This window comes from Mirounga angustirostris, unplaced genomic scaffold (genome assembly GCF_029215605.1).
Source record: "Mirounga angustirostris isolate CCGP_5_RB_7025 unplaced genomic scaffold, mMirAng1.0.hap1 SCAF_14, whole genome shotgun sequence".
In the NCBI taxonomy this organism is placed as follows: domain Eukaryota; kingdom Metazoa; phylum Chordata; class Mammalia; order Carnivora; family Phocidae; genus Mirounga; species Mirounga angustirostris.
In genome coordinates, this window is record NW_026991722.1 from 28,522,457 (window position 1) to 28,532,552 (window position 10,096).

The following is a 10,096-nucleotide window of genomic DNA, read 5'->3' on the forward strand; positions in this document are numbered from 1 at the left end:
GTTACTGAACACAGGCCAGAGCAGGGCAGACTCTGCTGTGGGGATGGAGAAGACACGCCAGGAGCACGGGCATGGCCTCAGCCTTCATGCCCCATGCAATCCACACGAAACAATAACGCCCAGCCCCCCAGATCCAGGAGGTCCATGGAAATAGAGATTCCAGACGCCTACTTGGCACAGGGGGCAGTAGCAAAGCCCAGATAGGGAATATACTCCAGATTTTCTAAGCCGTCTGTACTAGCTCCCTTGTCCCAATGCAGTTAGCTCAGCAAAGGGGGCCAGTATTCAAAAAAGATGTAGAGAATCCTTCCTTTTCTTCCTTCCACACTATTCTCTGTCATATTCTTAATGGTTTTTCTTCACACTTAGCCCACCATCTGTCTCCTCCTCTCCCCGTCCCCATCCCCGTCCCCCAAGTCTGGTTCTCTGGTTCTAACAGGGGAGCTTCTGCTGACCCTATTTCCATTTCTAGAACTTATCCACCACAGCAAACACTTAGCAAAGTGCACAACTCCTCAGTGGGACTGGTTTGGATGGTTGTTGGGGTGTCATTAAATGGGTCTGAGGAGCTCTGAGCTTTAGGAAAAAAAAAAAAAAAGCTTCAAAATCCCCAGGACATTTTTAGCTACACAATCACAGAATTTCAGAATGGTGCCCTCGCTCCATAGCAATCAAACTCTTTCACTTCAGGATGCCTCACGCTAGGGACTAGAAAGGCAGCTCAGCCTGTCCCCCATCATCGGCTAATGGGTGGCCAGCCCAGCCTGCAGCCTGCCTCTCATGAGCCTTGCCCAGGACCTGTCCCCGCTGAGTGCATTTCTCTGCTCCAGCTTCCTTTCCATTGCGGCCAGACTCGCTCAGTCACCAAGGAGTGGGGAAGCACTTGGACTAAAGCAACAAAGAAGATTGCATGGTTAAGTGCCAAAACGAGTGTGGTGGACAAAAAAAAAAAAAAACCAACTGGAATTTTCAGAGAAAGTCAAAAGCTGGGTGTGCTAGTGTGGAGATGATGCTCTAGTAGGCACTTCATAAATGGTTGATGATTGAATGAATGAGTGAATCAGTGCCTGTTAGGATGTACATGGGGTAAAACATCATTACCTCTTAGGCTTGGAGGGAGAGACGGAGTGGGTGATTGCCCCTGAAAGATAGCCAAAAGTATAAAAAGCCATTAACAAAAGTGGTTCTTACTCACTCTGTTTAAGAGGCACACACTGTGTTGCTTCATGGTCCAGAGTTCCGGTGCACCTTAAACAACATTTACCTTTAATATTCTATGTCTGCATAAATTCTGTGATTCATTCACACCACAGAAATCACTTGTAAGGAGGGGCAGGGCTTTGTGGGGCCAACCTGGTCCCTTTCTTTAAGGACTCATGGCCCAGGGAGGTAGTGACAACAAACAGCAAAGCTGCGTGAGCCGGTTGCCAGGCGAGTGCTTGAGACCCAAAGTGCTCTGGAGACCACGGTGCAGAGCTGCGAGCTGGTGTTATGTCCTAAGAGGTAAATGCCTGGGCTAAAAGGGACCCATCGGGACACCTTCCAGAGAGGAGGCAGCAACACATAGTGAGCCCAAGTGCGGAGGCGGACACACATTCAGAGGGCCCAAGGTGAGCGAGGAAGCCAGTCTGATGGGAGCAGAGATCAGCAAGCATTGCGTAAAACGGGGTTCACTGGAGAACGCAGCCAGGTGCATGCTGCACACAGGTCGCTGGACAGGGCGAGCCAGGAATCACAGGAAAGAGAAAGAGGAGCAATCCAGGGGAGGCTGGGAGCAAATGGACTGTGGAGAACTTTCCTCATTCTAGACAATGTACTAGGTTTGCTGGGACAGAGGCAATCCTGCTAGGAGGTCTTCTCTTAGGAGAAGACCTTAGCCTCTTAGCCTCTCCTGCTAGGAGAGGCTAAACATTCTGTCCTGAATGTCACTGCTCAGCCACTGGGGCTCCCTATGGAGCACCTGCCCCTCATTCTCTCTCCCGCTTGCCCCCACTCTGTGCATCTCCTTTTGTTCTTCTCATTCCTAGCGAAGAGCATTTCCTGAGCCCCGTTACATCTGTGAGCCCAAACTGGATATTACCTGAGACTTTGAGCCTTAGATACACATGGCAGATATAAGGCATCTAATAATTCCACTGATGTGTATATACATATATACACGTTTTTCTTATGAGTCAACTCGAGAGCAGAAAACAAGTATTCCCCAACTGTCTTGGAACACAAGGGCCCCTGTAGGCATTTCTGGTCGCACCAGAGGGTTATTAATCTCCGGGCTATGGCGATAATAATCCCAGGCACCAGTTTCCAGGAGGCAGCATGGAAATCCTCTCAGAGCTCAATTACAGAAATTAGCTGGTATTATTTAATCCTCCCAACCCCTGTGAAGTAGGAAGGGTAAGCATCTTTATCCCTATTTTCCTGATTAGGTTACTGAGGCTCAAAGAGGTTAAATAACCTGCCAGGGGTCCTTTAGCCGGGACTAGTGAGGACAGGATCCAGAGCAGATCTTGTCACTTCAGGTGTGATACTGTTCATATTTTAACACAGCCTTCAGGTCCCAGTTGGGCCACCACCTTGCATCATTTCAGCAAGTCAGTGTGTCAGTCCCTCCTCTTCTGAATGGGGATACACTGCTTCTCCCTCCTTAGGAGAATCAAGGGGGCAAATCTGATAGGAAGATGTCTTGAAAAGAACAAAGAGCCATGCATATGAAAGGGAGTGCTTTTGATGGCAGAAGTTGGGTCAGGGAAACATCTCTCTAAGCTCACAGTTCTGAAATTCTATCTGCTCCCCATTCATCCTTAACCCTCCCAGCACTTGGAAAGGTGGAAGCCTCAGCCTACCTGGGGTCAGCTCAGCTGGCTTTGCCTACAATTATTTCTCAAGCGTCTGTGGATCACAGTCCATCATCAGTTCCTAGGAAGGGCTACCTGCTTCCTCAAAAGGTGTCCTGTGGACCTCAGAGCTGCTCTCGCTCTCCGTTTGACCCTGGCATCATTTGCTCTGAACTGGACAGGAAGTCAACTGTGGGTTTCTAAGCCAAAGGCCGATTAAAAACATGCTCCATCAACCTTGGAGGGCACCCTCTGAGGATATAAGAAAACCAACTCTGAAAGGGACGCTGCTCTGACTTGAAACTTTGAAAGACCTTTGAAAATTCCAGGTAAGAACTCTAAGGGCCCATTAACTTGCACTCGGTCATCTGAGGTCACCGGTTCCCCCCAAACTTCATATTGCCCCAACTTGGTAGTCTAAGTGGCCATCAGAATCTAGTTGAGGGCTAAGTGAAAATGGAAATGAAAACCCAGAGTGAAACGAGACTGTAGGGTGGCATCTATCCCCCATATTCATGAAGTAGTGCACTCTGGACACCTTGGTGTTTTCTTTTCTGCATTTATCAAGTGTTAGGCTACCCAAAGCGTCTGCAGCTTGATGAAGAGTTTGTGAAACACCAGGGAGGCCTTTAGAAATAGCTCTAAAAGAAGCTCAAACCCATGGCAATATGTAGGATAGTGGTGTTCCTCACTTAATCCTGGCTTAAACTATTTTTAAGAAGCTCCCCAGGTTTTATAACAGACCGCAGAAGGAGCAAAGTTGGATGGCTTTGTTCCCTTCATCACAGGAACCAAAGGACCAAGCACTGTGATGTGTGGCAAGGACTCTATGAGGCTTCCTTTTCTTCAGGGAAGGGCTGTCCTGCTCCCGGACAAGAGTAGCTATCCCCCCCCACCCCGACCCCATAGACCTCTCCCACACAGTGGGGCCCTGAGTAAACTCAATAACATCATCCCATTTTTTAAGGTCCTGCAACTCCTGACAATGCCTATGTGTTAATAATAATTTACCCCATTCTTCTGGCAGGAGCAGAACTGAAGCAACTTGAAATGCCATCAGCAAAAAATTATTTATTTCCCATTCCTGAGCAGCAGAGAAAACAAGGTTTCATTGGCTGGGTCTGCCTTCAATAGCTTTCTGGTTTCAATTAAAACTTCAAGTCTCCAAGGGAAAAACTGGCATTCTGGGAGGCTGAGGCCCAGCCAAGTTTCAGTGTCTCTGCAAGAATCCAGAATGGACGTCCCATGCATCTAGCCACTCTCATCTTCCTCCTTTTGCATATTATAGAGAAGCTTTGGAGCAGAGATTGAAGTACAACTCAAAATAATGACGGGCTTGAAAGAACTCTCCTAGAGGTACATTTTTGTGCCAGAGAAGTATCGATTCAGCCCCTAATGGAATTGAAAGTCAAGATAACAGCAGAAACAGAATCAGGAATCCAGGGGAAATGCCTACCTATTTATTTCTTCTTCAGCAAACTCCTGCCTCCTGCCTCTCCCCACCTACGGTTTTCAACTAAATTCTACAAATATTCCAAGCACTGTTTTCTCTTTCTCGAAACCCTCATTTAGGTCAGGTGATTTACAAAGTAAATTTGTTTTTCACTTTGTGATTTACAAAGTAGCTTGCTGTGAATAATGCAAGTACATGACCAGAAGCCCTCCTAGCACCAAAGAGGTTCACTCAGGGATACCCCTAGGATTCCCCTGTGTGAAGTCCAAAACTGGGCCTGCCAGCAGCGCCTTCCTATGTAACACTGTGATGTTAACATACAAAAGATCGGATTACACCCCTTCACTTGCCTAGCCCATTTATGAACATATAAGGCAGTTGATATTTTCACCCAAGCCAGAAGTGGCCCCTTCCTACCCTACCGCTCGCTGCCTCTCAGCCACTCCCCCTTATGTTCACTACAAGCCATCCCCTCCCCCACCTCCAGTTTGTTTATTCCAGTGACACGTCTATTTTCCCTGCTCCGGGAGACAAGTCCGTTTCCCTCCTCTGGCTCCCGATTGCATTCCCTCACCACCTCCTCCCCCCAGCCCAGCTCAGGTTACTAGAATGGCTAGCAGTGCCCACAGCCCAGCTTTTGCACCAACTCAACTGCCCAAGACTTCGATTTTTTGTCTTACCGGGGGAGGGGGCATAAGGTGCAAAGCAGCCCTTTCAGAGTACCTGGTCTCCCTATCTTCTCAGACTACCTTCCCTGAAGTTTGCAGATACTCTTATGTTCGACCTTACTCTTCTGATCCGTCCTAATGCCCTTCTCTGGTAGCAGACAATTTCATTAAGTACAGAGGAAAACACATCTTCAACTTCGCTCTGAAACCTTGGACTCCTGAGTCAGGGCAGGAGATCAAGCCTCCCTCCGGGAGTCTCTGGATGGTGGAAGCCACAGAAAGGAGGAGAAAGGGGAGGGAGTGACCAGGGATTGTAAACTGGCTACATTTTAAAGTGCTACAAACTTTCTCCTCCCTCACACGCCCCTGGCCAGTTTGGCCCCGCCTCCCCATCCCAGCCAGACGGCTAACTGGGGTGAGCAAAGGAAACTCCCAGACCGTCCAGGTCTGGCCCCAGTGTTGCAGATGTGGCCTGCACAGAACACCACCCTTCCTCTCCACGTTCCTCTTCTCTACTCCATTCCTGTCCCCACCTCCCAAGACACACACACACACACACGCACACGCGCGTGCGCGTGCACACACGTTTCGCAAATGAAGATGAGTTTGAATGGGGTGAATCAGATTTACCTGTGTGAACTAAAGGAGGGTAGGAGGTGGGTCCCCAACAGCAAGATAGTTTTAGTACAGCTACTTTATGAAACTAGTTTTTTTTTTTTTTATGAATCTACAGGAAAAAAAGAAAAACAGGATAAAGAGCAAAGGAATGAAAAGGTAGAGAACAAAAAATAATGTAAGAGGAAAACAAGTAGCATTAGATTTCCTTAAAGACCACAGACTCCAACCAAACTTTAGGAAAAAAAGGTGTGGATAGTGGAGGGTAGGGGGTGGGGGCTTGGAAGGAAAAGTAGCTGTTACAGAATTCTAGAATTAAACGGCCCTTTTGGAAGAGTTTCTGAGGCGATAAAGAGACACACAAATTGGCCTTTTAGCATTAGACGCCAACCATGAGATTATCAGGACAGTTTATTTGAAGCGGAAACGAATCGGAAATCCTTCCCTCAACAGTCCTTTTAGATGGATATACACACCCTCAGAACCCACACAGACACACATAAAGAATAAATGCAGCATCAGGGGGCAATAAGAGCCCTCCTCCCCGCACCCCCGGTACCTCTAGCCTCATCTTCCACTTCCAATTGCACAACTTTCCGATCTCCAAAGAAAATATTTCCAGTAGGATCCGATTTCAGAATTGTTGTAAGCCTGTGGGTCATGGGAGGAGGGGTGTTTGCAGCGTGTAGGGGAGGGGGACTGGAAGACAGCATTTAGGCAAGTCACTTATTTTTTTAGAACCAGCATGCTCTACCGATCAGAAATTGCTATTACCCAGCAATGCTTCCATCACAAACAGACACCCAAAACAGCATCACCGTTATCACCATCTTGCTAAAGATCTGCCCAGTCCAGTTTACCTGACTCTGTCTCTGTGGAACTTCTCAGACAGTATTTTAGCCAAGGAGATAATGGTTTGAGAGACAAAAACAATAAATCGATACTGAAGGGCTCCCTTTCCGGAGTGATTTCCCACTGGAAACCACCGAACGGGGAAGCCTGCCGTTAATTCTCCAGCCCAGGGCTCCTCTAGAAACACACACAATGCGTGCTTTCAAAAAAGGCAGTCGTCTGCTTTTAAGGGAATTCCTGTCTTTTCAGAGTCCCAAAACCGGAGAGCACGAGAAAGAGACTCAGATCCATTGATTAAGATTTTAAGAGAAAGACTAACACAGAGCCACAACACAAGCACAAACCAACCTTCGCCGGCTGGACCACTTCTTCCCTGTTCTTCTTTCTATTAACGACACGTTAGATTCTCATACATTCCCCCCAGCCAAAAAAAAATCCAACTAGGTTACAATGTAGCTCTCTAGCTCCACTTAACCTGCAAGTTACAAAGAGACCCCCCCAAATAATATATATATACGTCCTGCTGCCTTCCCACCCCTTTCCCTACCCCCTCCCCCTCCCGAGTCCACTCCACCAACGCCAAACCCGCCAGCCCCGGCAGCCGGCGGCTGGACCGAGGGAGGGTGCAAAAGGCGGGGGGGTTGGGGAGAATCAGATTAGGCGAAACTCAATAAGCTCCCAGCCCTCCCGCCCGACGCTGCCACCATCGCTGCCACCAACGGGCCACTCCAAACGAGCCAGCATCGCTGCCCACCCGCGGGCGGGCCGGAATCGCGCCCATCCTCCGCAGCCTGGCGGGGACCGGCATCCCGCCCCCTCGGCCCCGTCTTCCCCTTCCCGCCCGGTGCAAAGTCAAAGCCCCGGCGAGGCGACGTTAACTTTTGCACACAGGGCACTCACACCGCCCCGGCCCCGGGCGTGCGCCGCGGGAGGCTGGGCGCCGTGCTCCCGGGCCAAGGTCGCCGCGCGTGCTCACCCATGTCCCGGCGGCTCCGGCTCCGCTGGCCCCGGCGCTCGCTCAGATCTCGGCTCCCGTCGCTCGCCCGAGCCCCCAGAGGTGCTGCTGCGGCAACTCCATGGCGATGAGCATCTGTCAAACGGCGAGCCGCGGGCGGGCCGCCCTCGCTCAGGGGGCGCCGGGGCCCCCGGGCGCGCGGAGGCGGCGGCGAGCGGCGGGCGCCCCGGCCGGCCCCGCGCTTCCCGCCCGGCGCGGCCGCCTCCGCCGCGCAACCGATTTATGGAGAGAGATATCAAGGGGGAAAATGGCGTCTCCGGAGCCCGAGGAGTCCTGGAGTAATCACATTCACACACACACGCCCGCACGCACACACACTCGCACACACTCGCACACAGGCGCGCGGCGAGCCCGGCTAATTTTAGCAGGAGCCAAAAAAAAAAAATTTATATATGTATATATATCCCCGTCTCTCCGATCAATGCTATTTTTTTTTCTTTTCTTCAAAGGATGGGTTGGAGCTTTAAAAAATGTTGCCGGGTTTGGGCTCGCAGGAGGCGGCGCGCGGAGGGCGAGGGCGCTTTTGCTGAGCTGTGCAGTTCGGTCCGCGGCGCCGGCGGCCCTGCCCGCCCGCTCGTCCGCCCGCGGTCGCTAGTGCTGCCGCCGCCGCCGCCGCCGCCGCCGCTCCATGGCCGCGCCCGCCCCGCGCCCCCGCCGCGTCCCCTCGCCGCCCGCCCGCGCCCCCGGCGAGCGCTGGAGTGGGGTCGGGCCCGTGTGCCTGCCTCCCGCGCCCTCTCCCGAGTCCCGGAGTCCTAGTGAAAGGAAGGGGGAGGGCGCGGGCGGGGGAGGGGGGAGGATCGGAGCGGCAGCGCGGCGAGCCGAGCGGGGACAGCCACCCCGCGATCTGCCTCGGAGGGGGCGCGGGCGCCCACACTGCTCGTCCCACGGACCGGGGGCCGCTTCCCGGCTCGAGCCGGGGGAGGCGCAACCAGTAACCAGCGAGCGACCTCTCCCTACACCCTCCCTCTCTCGGTGAATTTCGGTGAATTTCGATCAATTGGAGGGAGTGGGGTCTTGCTGGGGGAGGAGGAAAACAGTTCGTGGAGGCCGACCGGTGACCCCTCGCCGCCCCTCGCGCCCCTCCCGCTCCCCAGCGCCCTCGCGGCCCAGTGGCTCCTGCGCGCTGGAGTCAGACGCGGGGACTGGGCGGCCGCGGGGACCGCCGCGGGCTCGGCGCGGGTTCCCGGGCTCAACACTGCCACTATCTGACACAACAGGAGCAGTGTTGGGGGGGAGCTGCGCGATGAGGCGCGAGACGTGATAGGCTCTGGAAACTGGGTGCATTTTTTTTAACCTGGTAATTGCATTTCACTTTCAGGGGGTTATTTTATTTTATTTTACTTTTTTATTTTATTTTATTTTATTTTACTTTATTTATTTATTTATTTATTTATTTTTGTTAAGCGACATATATGCACTCAGTTGGCTTAGGTGCATGTTTTTGTTATTCACAAAAAATGGACGCCTGATGAGGGGAAAGACGCAGAGAGATGGCAAATGCACGTTGGCATGCAGTTCCTTCTTCAGGGTGGTGGAAAGAAGAAGATGAAGTATCTTCAGTTCATACAAAATATGGTGGTATTTTAATCCCTTTGAATGTTTGTATTTGGGTTGCAAAAGGGGAGGTTTTCAAGCTACTCACTTGCAACTGAGAAACGGCACTCCTCAGGGACATCTATATTATAGGACAATATAGGACAGATAGGACTCAGGAAGATTTGCAAATGGTTTTGCTTAAAGACCTCCAGGTACAGTGTACTCAGAGCTCGGAATCTGGAGGACTCCGACTACCCCCTTCTATATGCCAGTTTTTGGACATTTGGATTGAGGAATGATTTGGTAGTGATTGGGGATGTCCCCCTACCAACCACCTCAGCCACTGACCTCAGGGTTGGCTGCTGGTTTGAGTTTCGCTACAGAGCATCTTCATTCTCTTCACTCTGCTCACAGTAATGCTGCAGTGCAGTGGGGCAAGGGAGACTGGGTCTGGGTGGAAGGATGCCCCAACTCCCATCCTGGTCCATGTCCCAGGATGAGGTTCAGTCTGGTTCTGAAAAGATAGTTCACCCCCCTCTGACCCAAGTGCCCTTGCTGTCTTCTTTTTTTTTTTTCAAAGGAATCTTCTGATTGGCCCCAAACTTGTCCTCTGTTACTCATCACGGCAAGACCTCTGTTGTGGCAACGTTTCAATAGGTCTTTGGCTACCCTTCATATTGTAATATTATTATTGGTGGGCAAGTAATGCTTAATTAGATAAAAAAAATCATCAGAGCAAAGTGAGTTGTTGATAGAAGTAGAGATCAAGGAACGAAATACAATGTCAAAACAACCATTCTCTGTAATCAGATGACCTTTGCCCATTTCCTTATGTACCCAGATTTCTGAAATCCTATACCCAAGCCCACAGAGGACTAAGAAAGCATGTGGGCCATTTCCTACACTTCCCAAATGGAGGAAGTGAGCCCAAGGAATCAGAAGGGTTTGCCCATGAGCTTATGCTTTCTGGTGTCCTCTGAGCCAGAACTAAAGCTTGTTGCCCAAGTCCCTGCCTTTCTGTAATCCAGGCATATTTACAGGGTCTTCCTTCCTGTGCTGTGTCTCTTTGAAGAGCAGCTTAAAGAAGCACATGCCTTATTAAAAATTCACTATAATAGATGCT

General features: G+C 50.9%; 1 protein-coding gene across 2 annotated transcripts in view; it reads right to left on the reverse strand.

Annotated features, from left to right (window-relative positions):
* Positions 1-8,586, reverse strand: part of SETBP1 (SET binding protein 1) — a 365,686-nt gene extending 357,100 nt beyond the window's left edge. The window contains exon 1 of one of the 2 annotated variants that reach the window (XM_064577664.1): positions 7,399-8,586. The gene's annotated coding sequence lies outside the window, so the exon portion shown is untranslated. The remainder of the gene's footprint in view (positions 1-7,398) is intronic. The other variant, XM_045886796.3, reaches the window with a different exon arrangement.
* Positions 8,587-10,096: the final 1,510 nt, after the last annotated feature.